Genomic DNA, 16,329 nt, shown 5'->3' with positions numbered 1-16,329 from the left:
CTTCTTAACATTTTGTAACCTCCTGTCAGCACCCCCTGCCCCCCCAATACACACACACACACACACACACACACACACACACACACACGAGTTATCTGGATCCGGGGGAGAGCGCTGTAGTAATTATTTTATTGTATAAAAATGAATGGTACCTCTTTTCCTATTAGGGATACTCATTAAAATTGCTTCTTGGAGACAGAGTGATGGCGAGGTACAATGAGACACAGTCGAGTGCTCTCTGAGGTATTAATGCTCTGAGGCCACTAATATTTGGGGGGACACATAAAGGGGGTACTGCTCTATTGCAGATGTGTTCATTTGGTTATTAACAAAAGGCTGGGGTGACCCAGAAACTTAAACCCAGAGAAGAACAAAAGTACTTTCAAACTCACAAATGGGACGATGTTGGAGGCTCCTGAATAGCCCCTCTGGAGTGCTTTCTCTGCCACCTAGCTGCTTTGGAGCTGTGGCTTCTAATAGCTTCTCAGCCTAGAGGGCCCCATAAAATTTTAGCCTGTTTCTGTATAGAGTGCTTTGGAGTGGCCATTTCTCTGTGCCTCTTATTTACTCTCAAATACCCTCTGGAAAAAGAGCTGATGAGGTGCATTGAGAGTTGACATCAAAGGCCATTCATTGATCACCATCACTCAGTGCTCCTGTATTTTTGGCCTTAAATTTTGTTTTAAAAAATTGTTTTAAGGCAAAACTCGTATAATTCAAGCAAGCATTAAAGTCTAATCAGTGAAAAAGTATATAGATTAAGAAAGGAGAAGCCTTCCCACCCTACTCTTCCTCCTGTAGATGCTGCCATGACCAGCTGGGTGCCTGGTTTTTCTTTTTGGCAGTTATCTGTGTACCCTGTTCCTAGACTTGCTGACCCAGGGCTTCTCCGAATGGAGCAGGGGCACCGGAGCACCATAACCAAGCCTCAGCGGGGTGTGCAGTGTGGGTCGCGTGAAACAGGACACACTCGCAGGCATTCGTGGGGCAGCGGTGCTTACCTTACGCCCCTGGGTTTCATGTCTCTTCTGTACGCTTCAGATGTTGCCCCAGTTTCTGGGTATGGCTGTCAACAATTCTTGATTCTTCTGGTGTTGTTCTCCTAATAGGGCACTTCCGAAATGGAATTTCTGAATAAATATCTCAATTCTTTTGATCTCAGATACGAGCACACAGACCCTGTCCCTGTACCCGACCTTTGTCCCGAGAGGCATTTCTGTGGGAGCCCTTCAGAGGCAGCCCACCTTGGTGTCACAGGTGATAAAGCCCCGTTGTTTTCAGGTTTCTGGTCACTCGGCCCCGACCTCGGCATTGCTTCTCTGTGGCTTGGGTTTCGCGTGCCCTGCTGGTGCCCTCGGTTCATCTGTCTTTATTCTGGGCTCTTTGCTTGGCATGCATTCACCAGGCTCTGCTCCCTGAGGGCAAGGCTGCTGTCTTTGCACCTTGGAGGCTGGCCTGTCCACTGTTGATCCCCTGACACCCCACACATCTGGCCAGCTGCCCCAGGTCAGCCCACCTCCTCCTCCAAGGTTTGTTGGGTTCTGTCCTCCAGTGGCTGCAGAAAATGATTTTCTACAATTCCATCACAGTGGTTTATGAGAGAATCCATTTTCCTAATCTGGATATGGGGTCCCTTCCACCAGCAACAGAGTATTCCCTGAGGGCCTCCAAAGAGGCTCCCCACCTGGATCCCCAGCCACCTCACCAACCCCAGGAGTCTCGGCAGGTGAGTAGATGATCTTTTTATTAGAAGAAGCAGTGCTTGTACTTTTGTCCTTCCCCACCGTGCACTGAACCCCACCAGGCCTTTCCTGGTCCCCTCCTCGGCGCGGGAGACTCCAGGGGTGCAGACCAAAGGCCCAGTCGAGGTGATTTAGGAAGCCAGACCCTCGCTTCTCTGGCATAGGTTTCTCTGCATCTGTCAGGCTCTCCCAAGAGCTGTTTTGATTCACCCGGCACCTTTATTGCTGGTTTCCACTCACTGGCTGGCCTGCTGCTCCCAGACTCATGTGAAGGTCTTTCAGCTGTAGGTCCCTAATGGGGAGGACAGTCTCCTGTCGACTCTCCAGTGTCACTCTCCTTATCCTCTGGCTGAAAGTCCTGACCTGACCCAGCCATGTCCCAGACTCGGACCCTAGGTGGCCTTTCTAGCTTGGTCGACCTCCCATCTCTACTTGTGCAACCTGGGTTGTGTGGCTGTCATGCCCCCTCCGCACACCACACCTGTGCAGTTTCCTGCCTTGAGGACGTGCTGTCCCCGAGCCCTGGAGTCCGTCAGCAGCAGGCCCGACATCTTTCAGGTCCCAGTGCCTCGGCACCTCTCTTGGGTTCCCGGGGCCCTGGCAGAGCAGCAGGCTCAGTGCCTGGGTGTGTGGCCCTCGGTTCCTGGGCCTGTGAAGTGCCCTGAGTGGCTGCTGGGTCGTGGATGGCTCACTTCTGATGGCTGTGGTCTTGCTCATCTCCCATTCCTCCTCCCCCTTGGCTCTAGGAGGTAGTAATTTTTTTAAAATTAATTAATTTATTATTTATCTTTGGCTGCATTGGGTCTTTGTTGCTGCGCGCGGGCTTTCTCTAGTTGTGGCAGGTGGGGGCTGCTCTTCATTGCAGTGCGTGGGCTTCTCATTACGGTGGCTTCTCGTTGCAGAGCATGGGCTCTAGGCGCATGGGCTTCAGTAGTTGTGGCTCGCGGGCTTAGTTGCTCTGCAGCATGTGGGATCTTCCTGGACCAGGGCTCGAACCCGTGTCCCGTGCATTGGCAGGCGGATTTTTTTGTGTGTGTGTGTGGTACACGGGCCTCTCACTGTTGTGGCCTCTCCCGTTGTGGAGCACAGGCTCTGGACGCACAGGCTCAGCGGCCATGGCTCACGGGCCCAGCCGCTCCACGGCATGTGGGATCTTCCCAGACCGGGGCACGAACCCGCGTCCCCTGCATCAGCAGGCAGACTCTCAACCACTGCACCACCAGGGAAGCCCCTCTGTGCTTTTCTTTACCATGGCTTTCCAGTTTCTCTTTTTCACCTTTTAAAAATATTACTTTTTAGGAACATTTGGTATAATGTGCATAAAATTATTTACTGATTTATGGGCAAAATGATACAAATAGCATCTTTTTTTTTCATAAATTTATTTTATTTTTGGCTGCACTGGTTCTTCGTTGCTGCGAGTGGGCTTTCTTTAGTTGTGGCGAGCTGGGGCTACTCTTCATTGTGGTGCGCAGCCTTCTCATTGTGGTGGCTTCTCTTGTTGCGGAGCACAGGCTCTAGGCGTGTGGGCTTCATGGGTTGTGGCACGTGGGCTCAGTAGTTGTGTCTCGTGGGCTCTAGAGCACAGGCTCAGTAGTTGTGGCACACGGGCTTAGTTGCTCCGCGGCATGTGGGATCTTCCCGGACCAGGGCTTGAACCTGTGTCCCCTGCATTGGCAGGCGGATTCCTAACCACTGCACCACCAGGGAAGCCACAAGTAGCATCTTGATTGAACATCATTTACCTCAGATATTCAACCAGCAGTACATTTTTTATGCAGTCTCAACCAATATCATATTTGTTACCTCTCAAAATATTGGTAAACAATTATTTTGGCTTTACTCTGTATTTCGTGTTAGTGTTTTGGGCACAGGTTGTGCTACTGTCAAATTTTACTTGCTCTTTTTTCTGCAAGTATTTAACAGAAAGTTAAAAAAAGAAAAAAAGTCCCATAAAACCCCACCTTGGGTAAGTGATTAAGTATTGTACAAATAAAATGTGTGCTATCCCCATTCCATTCCCAAGTTAAAAAAAAAGCTGTATGATTCGCATATGAAGTTTTTCTTCAGTTATATGTTCTTAAAGAGAGAAACAGTAGCTTTATAATTTATAGTGAGGCTTACACCTTGAGATTTGCAAGAATGGGGATAGGTGAAAGGGAGGTTTGTCAGTTGTGGCATTTCCCTCCTTTGTGTGTAAGCAGATTGTATTCCCACAAAAGTACATATGTTGGTCCTGTCAATTTTAAAAGAGGCTAAATGGCATTAGTTATCTTGTCTTTTTCATACAGAGATTTTTTAAAAGTGGCTTAGGAAATAGACATCAAGATATAAACTACACTTCCCAGCTATAACTAGTTTAACAATTGAACGGAAGAATTCTGTTATTTTCACTTAGGGTGATCACCAAGGAAGCTAGTTTCATTTACATTTTTAGTGTTGCAAATTCTTTCGTTTATCCCATGACTTGCAAAGAAAATGGGGGTGGAAGAGCCCCACCTAGTCACATTTAGTGTCATAGTTCACACCAATGGATTCTCAGTTTTTTTAGGGTAAAGGTTAAGGAAAGGGCAACACTTGGGTTATGGTGGTTTGAAAGAACCTGTGTTGTCTTCTAAAACCAAATGAAAATGCAAACCACAGTGGAATCTGCAAGGAATCTCTGCAGAAAGACCAAAACTGTTTCCACAGCGCTGCTCTGCAAAACAGATTCTTCAGGAAGTTAATTGTATATAATCATCATATATAGCATTATGATGTGGTAAATTTGAACCAGCAGCTCTTAATTCCTCAGAGCCATTCACATGCATGTCCACAAAATTGGAAAGACTTTTTGTTTTTTTTTCTTAGTAAGATCCTGTTTCTGGTAGGGCACTTGGAGGGATCACATGCGTGAAAACTGCAGCAATGCCTCTAACATTCCTCCTCACCTGTTTTTCAATCTTTTGATTGTGCTGTTAACAGGCTACATTCCTCTTCTAGTAAATGAAAATATCTTTAAGCCATATTTGTTTACATTATTCTCAAAAGTTTTTTACTAGGGCTTTTTCAGATTTGGTTTTTATTTTATTGATGATGGTTTAAACAATTTAAGAGATGAAGTTAGTTTTAAAAATTTAAAGTATATTTTAGCTTCTCTGTATTAGGGAATATGGAAAGGGGAATATCAACATTCCTTCTCTGAAAAAATGTCTTTGAAATGTAGGCACGTGCTTCATTTGTATGACTTTTGCTAACCTATTTTTTCTAGTTTGTTTTATAGCTCTTTCACTGATGTTGATGGATTTTCTGTAGCTCTTATGGAGACAGGGAGGCAGATGAGTGCTCTTAATCTTTTAGTGGAATCTTAAGCTGATAAAAATTTGCAGTCTTCAAGCCAGTTCTTTAGGTACTTTTGTGGTCAGTGCCTTTAAAGCAGGGTACTTCCCTAAAACAGTTCAGAAAAATTTTTAAAGGGACAATTTTAGCTCAAGTGCAAAATCCTTGCTTCTAGTAATAGTGAATCTACCATGGTAAGTATTTTGGCAAACTGTCCCCTAAAAATCTATAGACTATTGCATAGAACCAGGATGCAAGCCTTAGCTTTCATGAGACACTGCTGAAAAGTAATTGACAGTGATCTGAAAACTTAGAATGCCTAAGTATGCAAAGAATAGGTTGCAACTACTGAAGAGCTATTTTTATGCACAGAAATCTCATATTCCATTCTAAACGCAATACTTCTTCAAAACCAAGTAAATAATTTCTTAGAGTACACTTTTAAAAATACATGGTAAGGAACACGTTACTGAGCTTTGGTGTCAGCGAAATGAGTTGAATTCCAGGGTCTGTCAATCCTCTGGACAGGGCCACTACTGTGTTAGTTTTCTCACCTGTAAACAACAGTAACTAAATATCATTGGGTCTTCGACAGTTAAAAGGATTACAAACTGCACAAGGATAGGGACTCTCTCTTCTGTAAACCTTCCATGAAAGGAATAGGCAATCAAATATTCTTGAATAAATGAAGTCACAACACTTAATGAATGCTTATTAAATTTCACTTTAAACATATACCAGGGACTTCCCTGGTGGTCCAGTGGTTAAGAATCCGCCTTCCAGTGCAGGGGACGCGGGTTCAATCCCTGGTCGGGTAACTAAGATTCCATACGCCTCCGGGCAACTAAGCCCTCACGCAGCAACTACTGAACCTGCATGCTCGCCTCGCATTGAAGATCCATTGCTGCCAAAATAAAAATAAATAAATAAACAAGCAAACATATACCAGTATTAGTTCATGGATTCCTGAATTTATAAGGTAATGCTTTGACATTTCCACGTTCCTCATAGGGGTCTACTTTTTGTTACAAATAGATTTAGTTAACACTGTCACACACTTTCCATTATTTGTGGGAGTGGTTTTACAGGAATTTCGTAAAGTGCCTGTTAGAAAGACAAATGCTAGTCCCTAGAAGAGGCCCAAAAATCTGTATTTAAAAACCTCCTACAAAAGATTCTTCTGTAGATGGTATGAGTACCATATTTTAAGAAGTCTGGAAGAAAATGTTCAAACTTTTGGCTTTTTTCTTCCATGTGAACCATCTTCTAGCCAAACTGATCAGTCTCCTGAACTAGAAGACCTTGGTCTGGGACAGAAACCCAAATTTCCATGAATACAGAAAAACTGCAGCACCTCCCAATGGACCAAAAGATTACTCATTACACCTCAACTCTTACCATTGTTTCTTTACTGTTTTAAGGATTGTTAAAACATCTGGCTGCTGGGTTGAAATGAACTCTTCAAATGTACCACATAAATACTTCACAAGTGTTAAATAAGCATGTGGTTCAATCCCTAAAAGAGTCATACTTATTTTTTTGAACAGCTACTTACAAAATAATCTAAGTCACTGGAATTATAAATCATGTAACTGCTTGTGATTCAAAGGCAAGGCACAGCCATGATACTGCATATGTAACAGTCTCCATAAATACAAAAATACATCTTTATAAATATAGGAAAACATAGTAACATATCTTGTTAAAGGACAATAGCTTTTAGTTCTTTAGAGAAGTATGCCTGAAACTCCATAACTGAAGCCATGGTTATATTTATAACCAGTTTAAGGAGGATGTTGCCCACTGCCTAACATATGTAGGACAGTTAGGGTATTTCTGCAAAGCATTCATAATTTGTGTGTTATCCAGAAGTAGTTTCATCAGCCGGTACTCCCTCTGTGCATTTACTGATGTTCTTTCCAGGGGCCTTATTAATTCTAATTGTTGTAAGTGTTCAAAAGCCTTCATGACAACAGGTTTCTCAAAATTATAAACAGAATGGGCCCTCCTTTGAACAAACTTCTGAAACTCATTATAAACCATTTTAAAATTAAAGGGCTCCTCTTCATAGATGTCATTTAAATGTTTCATTGCTATGATAAGACAAATTTCCAAGACCGACAGACCACGTACAATATTTGCTTTAGAGTCCACGCTACACAGCTGGTTTGCCCCCATCAGATCTGCTGCAGTCATAAATGGTTGTGATGTTGTTACGCAATTTAAAGCAAGCCTCAGTAGCATGTGTAATGACCGCAGGTTTTTGCTGACATTGAAATGCTTCTGCAGCACTTCTTGCACACTTCTATCTTCTGAGAGACTCTGAACCTTCTCATTCCACTTCTCAGTGAAAATCTTGTCTGGAAATACTGCAGATAGAGATAATTGTTCTCTAAATATTTTAAGATACTGTGGAAAACCAAATGAATTCATTAAGTGTATCTGCCAGTGGAAAAATCGTGACTTCACTCTTTTTTCTAAGAGTTCCAAAATATGCAATCTACGTGTAAGACCAATAACTGCTACTGGAGTCTGTGCAAACTGAGAAATGTCAAAAAGATTATAGAGGAGCGTTTGGTTTTTATGATGAGCAAAAAGATCAAATTCATCTAACATGAAGATCGCTGGGCAACTACTAGTCCAGTCACCTTTTTTTAAAGCTTCCAGAAGAAATGAAAGGTTTTCAGCAAAGCTTCCAAAAACTTTATCTCCAACTACAGTTTCCAGATTTAACTGCCTTTAGGGCAATTTTATCATCGATCTGCAGCAGTCCATTTAAGTGAACTTGTAATACATTTTCACTCCCTCTTCTACTTCTATTAGTTCTTTCAAAGCATGGTTTATTAACATAGTCTTTCCTGATCCTCGGGGTCCAATAATGAGAGCAGAATTACTTTCTCCATGGATAGCAGTTCTTTTCAGCAGCTCAATTAAGTGTTTATATTGTACTTGTACTCCAAATAGGTTACTATGTGGACTCTGATGACAAAATCTTTCACGTAAAATTCTTTGTACCCGCGAAAGGTATTCTGCTTGTATTAAGTTGTTACTCTTTGATTTACGACTGCTCATTTCAACAAATTGAAATCCAGGGCAGAGCAGGATTCTGGGGACCGCAGGAATCCCTTCATAGGCTCCTCTCACCGCATACTCTGCTCTGCCTCACCTGCTGCCGCTGCCAGCGATACACCCATACTCCCTTTACCATGGCTCTCATGGAGCTGAGCCAGCAGGCAGAGCAGCCCCTTGAGGGTCTCTGAAAGCAGAGCTGAAGTACAGACTCCAAGGGTCTTCTGCACGAGGTGGAAGGAGTCTCGGGATGTACCTGGAGGGGAGGAAGCCAGCCGGGCATTATAAATACTCCCGGGGCCTCGGAGTAGGATGGCAGAGGACATCCGGGGCCATTCCAAAGGCAGGGCTGATAGGCTCACACCTTGTTCATGTGAGCTGCTACTACATTCATGTTTTAGGAATTTTTTTTTTTTAATTATGAAGATGAGTCTCTACCTCTTAAACTGTTAGTTGTCATGCCCTGGCTGGTGCTGTTAATATACAACTGAGACTGGAGGCCATAAATTTGAAGATGATGAGCTGTTGCCAGCAAACTTTCCTCTTACAATAAAAAATTTTTAAAAAAAGAAACCCTCCCCCCATGCCAGATTTGTTTGTCTGAAACTTGTCTCTGTAGGTATCCCAGGGGCTCCCATGGAAGCTGGCCTGGGATGGTGGGGAGACAAGGGAAGGGACAGAGCAGGTCAGTCTGAGTTGGGACTGGCCTGTGCTTGCATCCTGGTGCACGTGCTGTGTCAGGGCCTGCATCTGGGCTTAAAATGCTATTCATTCATCAACATACTGACCCCCTTTTCAAGTTTCATTTTTCTGTTGTTTTGACTATAAAAGGGACACTTTTTATAAAACCAGTTTCTGTGATCTGGAACAGGGTTCTCAAACTTTTATGTGCATCAAAATCATCTGGCCCCCACCTCAAGAGAGTCTGATTCAGTGGCCCTGGGGTGGGGCCTGATAATTTGCATTTCTAACAAGTTTCCCGATATCACTGCTACGGCTGATCTGGCAACCACCCTTTGAGAACCACTGATCTAGAAGGTACAAGGAAATGAGCACCATCTTCAATCTTACCACTCAGAACCATTGTTAACATTTGAAATGTAGTGAATATATATTTATGTATATGGACAGAGTTTTAAAAGCAAAGGTGGTTCTGTGCTATACATATTATTGCTTTTACCTTGCAGCATGTGGAACTTCCCCCACCAGGGACTGAACCTGCACCCCCTGCAGTGGACACACGGAATCTTAACCACTGGACCGCCAGGGAAGTCCAAAACAAACTTTAAATTTTAGAATCGTTTTAGACTTAAGATAAGCTGCCAAGATAGCGAGTTCCCATATACCATTCACCCAGTTTCTCTTATTGTTAATGTCTTACATTATTGTGGTACATTTGTCACAACTAAGGAACCAACAGTGGTACATTACTGTTAACTCCACACTGTTTTTGCTTTTAATGAAAATATTACTTTTAATGTTTTTTTATAATAAGATTCAAATATCAGAACTGAATAGTGACAGAAGGAAAAGACCTCTTTACTCCTCCCATCTCATTACCTATATATTTCAGAGTATTTTTCTGTGCACTTATATACCTATGTAATCAGACCACACACACACCTTTTTTTTTTTTCATTTAATGTGTCTTGAAAGTTTTTCTTTATCAGTATATCTAGATCTGTCCCATTGTATTTCAATGGATAGCACACATTGCTTGGAACCCTTTTAAAACTTAATAATATCAGTTTCCAGAATTTAAGTCTAGTGGATGAAAGGTGAGGTAGGGCATACCTCCCTTTTATCTTGCATTGGAGGTTAGACATTATTTGCCCGCCTCTGTGGAGTACTTAGCATGTTCCAGGCACTGCCAAGCCTTTAGCATGCATTATCTAACACACTTATCAAAACAACCTTATGAAACAGGTATCATTATTGTCCTTATTAACAGATGAGGAAACAGGGTCAGGGAGGTTAAGCGAGCAAAACCCTTTGACGACTTTCTAGCTGAAGCAGGCTCTCTGGCGTTTTGAGTGTCGTGAGCCACTCAGTTTAGTGTGACCATGGTGTGTTTGTTCAGCTTTCCTGTGTGCCACACCCAGTGCTAGAATATGAAGGTGAAGGATGTCGTTAAGGAACTTGGGTTAGTTGGGAGGACATGCATGTAAACAAATAATTATAGGCTAAGAATTACACCGGAGGTTTAAAATTCCTGGTGGGGTTTTGACACCTTAAAAAAAAATCCACTGGAGGAGGGGATGTGTGCTTGGAACTGTTGCATTGCCGAGGTGCAGAGGGAAATGCAGCATCAGACTTGGCAATCTGACCTGAGTTCGAAGTCTAGTGTTACTTTTCAGCTGAGTGACCCTAGGTAAGGCACTTAGCCTCTCTGAGTTTTTGTTATGAGTATCTTAAAAAATACTTCTTATGGGCTTCCCTGGTGGCGCAGTGGTTGAGAGTCTGCCTGCCGATGCAGGGGATACAGGTTCGTGCCCCGGTCCGGGAAGATCCCACATGCTACAGAGCGGCTGGGCCCGTGAGCCATGGCCGCTAAGCTTGCGCGTCCAGAGCCTGTGCTCCGCAACGGGAGAGGCCACAACAGTGAGAGGCCCGCGTACAGCAAAAAAAAAAAAAAACTTCTTATGGTTGTAAGATTAAACAGATACATAGTAAGAGCTAGCTATTGTTATGCTTAATAAATACACAAATATATATTAAGTATTTTATATATTTAGTGGGCTTAATAAATATAAATGTGTAATCTGTGCCACATCAGTTGCTGAGTGGAAACTTGGAGGACTTCCCTGGCGGTGCAGTGGTTGGGACTCAGCGCTTCCACTGCAGGGGGCACGGGTTTGATCCCTGGTTGGGGAACTAGGATCATGCATGGTATGCGGCGCGGCCTAAATTAAGGGAAAAAAAAAAAATCCTTGGAAAGTTCTAGACAGAAATAAGTAAGGAGCCAAATCTCACAGTCTGTTATCTCTCGAGACCAAATCCTGAAGGCCTCCCGGGACGCCTCATGCCCCCATCTTGCCCTCTCTTGATGGGCCTCGCTCTTGGCACTTACCCCTCACTCCCACGTGCATTTTATTCTTTTCGTGCCTTCTCTCCTCTGTGTAACTGCAGTCTCTTTGAAGGGCAGGATCTCTGCCTTTCATTCTTGTGTCCCCTGCAGTTAAATGGAAACACGTTGAACATCAGTTGCAGAACCAGGTGCTTTAGGAGGGGAGGTGCACGCTCTCCTTGCCAAGATGGTCGAGCTTAAACAGGATGGTCTTGGAAGAGTTTTTTCACCTCTCCCAACCATTCTTCCCCCCTGGGTTTTTCAGACGTTGGCCTTTTACACCCAAACTTGAGTTTTTAACATGGATGGGTCACTCAACATTTTGTTCAAGATTTTTAATGAACTGTATCTTAATATATGAGTAGTCTGTGTTATGAGTTAACTTAGTCCTCGGATCTTTCACTGGGAAGAAAGATTTATGTTGATATTCCCCGCCCCCCAACTTAGAAAAGCAGAACAAAACCTCAGCAGGCCTGCGTCTTGTGTAGCCAGGACAATTCCGACCAGACTGCCACAGGTTAGATAAAATGCCTTTTGCCTTTTTCCTTTCCTACTTATGCTTGGGGTAAAGAACCTTCTGGCAAAGATTCTGGACCAGCAAAGCTGGAATAATATTGTAAAGAAGTTTTGGTTGAAGATGAAGCTAAGTGAGTTGAAGGAAAGAGTAGCTTCTTTGCTGTGTAATGGCTTGGAGAAGTTTCTAAGTTTGTCCTGGGGGATTGGCGGTTCAAACATGGTCCATGTCAACCTGAACTGTCTAAATAGTAATCTGGAGAAGAAATAAGGCAGTGTTATTTTTTTTCTCCTTTCCCTTGAAAATTGGCTGAACCCCACACGTTGGTTGGAAAGTGGGCTTGACTTGAGTATGTGAAAATCCACTTTCCTGGATCCAAAGAGCAGGACTCCCATTTCTGAAGGGTAGTAACAGAGAGCCAGGCGAGGTTTCTGCTGTTTTGTGTTTTTTTTTTGGAAGGAGTTTGCTCCCCCTAAGAGAGCCAACTATTCAGAAAACTTAATCACAGGTTCTTCCTCCATTCAGACTTAATCTGGTCATTCAGAAGCACTTTCCCTCCCCTTCAGAGGCTGCTGGCACCTGACCTGGGGCCACAGAGGTCTTCCTCTGGGCCTTTGGAAGGCTGAGAGGGCAGGAGCAAGTTTGATTCTTTGGGTTAGGGGGTTGGGTTGGGTCTCTTAAACTTAATCTCCAGTTGTGAACTGTAAGGGAGACCAACTCCCCTTTATCATTTACCATTGCAGCCAGAAGCTTCTAATGGTTTCAGCCAAAAATATTTATGAAAATGACCCAATATAACAAAAATGTATTTAACTGAGGTTGTTCATTTTATGGACAGTTGTTCCTTTTCAGGCACTTGAATCACCCTCATGAATTCCTTTTTTTTTTTCCCTCCTCGTTTTCTGTCTTCAGTTCTCTAACATGTTAAGTGACAGTGGAAGGTACTCGAGAAGTCTTTCTTCATATAAATAAGTGCCTACATCTTTCCTCATACTTCTCTTTTCTTTTTTTTTCTTTTTAATTTTTATTGGAGTATAGTTGATTTACAATGTTGTGTTAGTTTCTGCTGTATAGCAAAGTGAGTCAGTTATACATATATCTACTCTTTTTTAGATTCTTTTCCCATATAGGCCATTACAGAGTACTGTACTTCTCTCTTTTCTTGACACTAAAAACCAAAACAAAACAAAAAACCCACAAGAGTAGAAGTAGGGTTCTGAGAAGTCCTGTGTTGGTGGCAGCATTGGCGGCTGAGGAAGAAAGTGATGAGACCCTGGCACGCTGATTAGGAGCACTTGCTTGTTTACTAGCTGGGTGGCAATAAAAGGTGTCTGGAGTACTGCAGACTTATTTTTGTTGATTTGAATTCAGAGTTTATTTCATTTTTATTTTTTTAATTTCATGTTTACTCTTTTCCACTTGGCTGAGGACAAATACAGATAAAGTCTTGGCCTATTGAAAGAACCATTTAAATTTGTTTGTTTTTTTTTTTAACAGCACATTTTATATCCGCAAAATGTGATGAAGACAGAGCCATTCATAAAAACAGATTGCACAAGTCTGTGACTTCTGAGTGTTTACCCTGGAAGAAATCACCCGTGCCATTTTAGCCTTGCCCTTTCACATGGGATATGGTTCTGTGATTGAGTTTCAGGCCTGAACCCTTTGTGTGTGTACATCTAGCCCCATGAACCTCTCACCTGTTTCAGGAAATCATTTTGAGCAAAATGATATCTTCTTTGAGAGTCTGAGCACTTTCTCAGCAGAGCCATGTGATACAGACACAGAGAGCAGGGTGAGGACATACAGATGTGTCCACCTGCCTGTGGGCCTGACTTCTGTGAAAACCCACCAGAACCAACAGATGGACTGTTCTTTGGGAGCACTTTGTTTCAGAACTTCATATAGCACATCAAGCCATTTAGTAGCAGCCAGAAGCGAAGACGAAGCTTTAGCCCCTCTCCTTGTCCCTAGACCTTTATGGTTGTTGCCCATGACAACCAAGAACTTCAGCTTGGGATTTGGGAGACCTGGCTTCCAGATGAGCTGGGGGAATGGCCTAAGGTCTGTCTTCATTTGGAGTGAAGGAATGGGACTTGATTCTCTAGTGGTCTCTTCCCCCTGAGTCCTGTGTGATTTCTGTGCACCAGTGCTACATCTGGGGTTGGAGAGCTCAAATGCAAAAGGGACTATTTGAGATGTCCACTTAGGGGCTGTGAATCCTGTCGACTCTTGTGCTTTTTACCTGGAAAAATGAGGGCAGCTTTTACCCAAATTAAAGGCCGCCCTGAGATTCCCCTATTTGGATTCTGTGGGCAAGTGGTAGGTCTACTCTTCTTTGTGGCTGCTGTTGCTGTATTGGGAAGGGGGCATTTGGACCAAGGATTTAGAGATTTTTCTGCCGGGAGGTGATCACATTTGTACTGAGATGGTGCTTAAAGCTGATACTTGCCGTTTTATCACTAATGGCTGTTTCTCTTTCCATAGCCGTGGGTTTTATCTGGCCGTCTCTGAGGTACGTTGACAGTTTTGACTAGCGCTTAAAAAGGCAAGTTCAGGAAATGCTATTTTCTGTGTTTCTTCTTTTCCTACTTTCCCCCTTGTTGAGCAGCACAAAACTGCCAGGTTTTATGTTCCACTGGGCAGTTGCTGCTGGTCTGATGTTTTTCTCTCCCCTTCTTCCTCCTCCTCCTGTGCCCCCTCCCCCGGAGACGCCCCTCCCGCATCCGTGCTATGCTCCGAGGGGAGCTGTACCTTTGTGGTTCTTCTGCAGCTGCCGGACTTTGATGGGGACATGCTTGCTGCCTCTACACTTGCTTCCCGTAGCAACCGGCTCTTTGAAGATGACCTCTTGCTGTTTGCCTGTTGTCTCTTGTGTTGGATTATAGATGAGAGATTTACCAGGCTGGGGGTAGGAGCCTGCTGTTAGCACATTTCTTTTAGGGTTCCCAGCGTCCCTCAGCCTGTGCTTTCTCTTTCCAGAATATGAGGTTTTGCGGGGGTGGGGGTGTGGAGGGGATATTTGTGCAGAATCAAGCACAGTTTTGAGTGTGTAGGATTGCCCTAGTTGTGAGATAATGTGGAAATAGTTGCTGCAGTGATTCCTTACTGAAGCTATTTGGTTTACTTTTCATTTTTATTATAATGTGATTAACACTTATTAGGACGGGAGGGCACTCTTTGGCCCCCCACTCCCCCCAGGTGTTAGTATGTTGGCAGTAAACTTGCTTCCCCATGTAACATGAGTGCTAGGAATTGCCGAAGTACCTAAATCTCCACACACTTGAACACCCGTGTTTTCCCCCAAAGCATCAATTTTTCTTTCTTTACAGCAGCAGAATCCCCTCACATGTGGCCCCTGTCTTGCTTGGACAGCCCCTGATGTGCTGTGCACAGCTAGTGTGTGGATTTCTGTTCAGCTCTGTGAACTTGCCTTGGACAGAATGAGGACATTGTGGAACAGCAAGGATTCCAAAGGAACCCTCGATTAAAACAAAAACTAGCCTTTTTTTTTTTTAACCTATCCAAGTGACAACGGCTAAAATAATAGTAGCACACATTTTAGTAAAAAGGTACAAGAAAATAGACATTTTTATGCACTGCTGGTAGGAGGGTTGTTTGTAGCAGCGTACGTATCAAGGGCCTTAAAAATATTCATACTCCTTGACTCAACAGTTTTTCTTCTAGGAATTTATCCTAAAAAACAAAAAATAAAAAACAAAATCAGAGGTGCATATCAAGATTTTTGTGTGAGGATGTTCACTAATACGTTATTTATGATAAAAATTGCCAACAATGAGGATATCTGGCTGGCAAAGTGATAGTGCTTTTGTTCATATAGTAGAGTGCTTTACAGACATTAAAATTGTTTGAGAGTATCTAATGTCAAGGGAAAATGCTCATAAATGGGAAAAAAGCAGAATATAATAATGTAGTATAGGGAATTCCCTGGCGGTCCAGTAGTTAGGGCTCTGCGCTTCCACTGCAGGGGGTATGGGTTCAATCCCTGGTTGCGGAACTAAGATCCCGCGTGCTGCGAGGTACAGCAAAAAAAGTGTAGTATATCATATGATCCTACTTTTTTTTCATTAAAAAATAAGAAAAATTGTATGGCATACATAGAAAAAGGCTATAATGAAATACTACCTCTCAATTTTTTCTCCGGTAATGAGATTTTGGGGTGTGTTAATTTTCTTCATATTCCGAGTTCTTCAGTGATCAGATAATTACTTTTATAAGCTGAGAAATTTAAAAAATTGATTCCCTACAGATTAACCTACAAAGTACATTGATAATATTTTCTTTCAAAGCTAAGTATTTTTTAAATAGGTGAACCAAGATAATGCATCTCTTCTTTGTTTTTTTTGTCATTAGAATGTGCTTGTGGTTTTTTTTTTTGTTTTTTTTTTAAATTGATGCAACCATCATTCTTTGTGTGAGAGAAATGGCTTTGCAGCTTTAAGAAGTTGTGGTTTTATCCAAAAGGAAGTTCTATCCCTTAGGAGGAATTCAATAAAATAATATATCATCTTTTGTAATCATGCAATGATGCCTGACTTCAAAGTGACTTACTAGTTTGTGGGCATTGGTGTTTGGATTGGTTGTTTTTGGCAAAGTCC

General features: G+C 42.9%; 1 protein-coding gene and 1 pseudogene across 1 annotated transcript in view; one reads left to right on the top strand and one right to left on the bottom strand.

Annotated features, from left to right (window-relative positions):
* ZNRF3 (zinc and ring finger 3) overlaps positions 1-16,329 on the top strand; it is a 148,649-nt gene that overhangs the window by 41,186 nt on the left and 91,134 nt on the right. The window lies entirely within an intron of this gene.
* Positions 6,808-8,144, bottom strand: LOC137204159 (origin recognition complex subunit 4 pseudogene; annotated as a pseudogene).

The sequence above is a fragment of the Pseudorca crassidens genome, chromosome 12 (assembly GCF_039906515.1).
Source record: "Pseudorca crassidens isolate mPseCra1 chromosome 12, mPseCra1.hap1, whole genome shotgun sequence".
Taxonomy (NCBI): Eukaryota; Metazoa; Chordata; class Mammalia; order Artiodactyla; family Delphinidae; genus Pseudorca; species Pseudorca crassidens.
The sequence above is the reverse complement of the archived record's forward strand: the minus strand, read 5'-3'. Positions and strand labels throughout refer to the sequence as shown.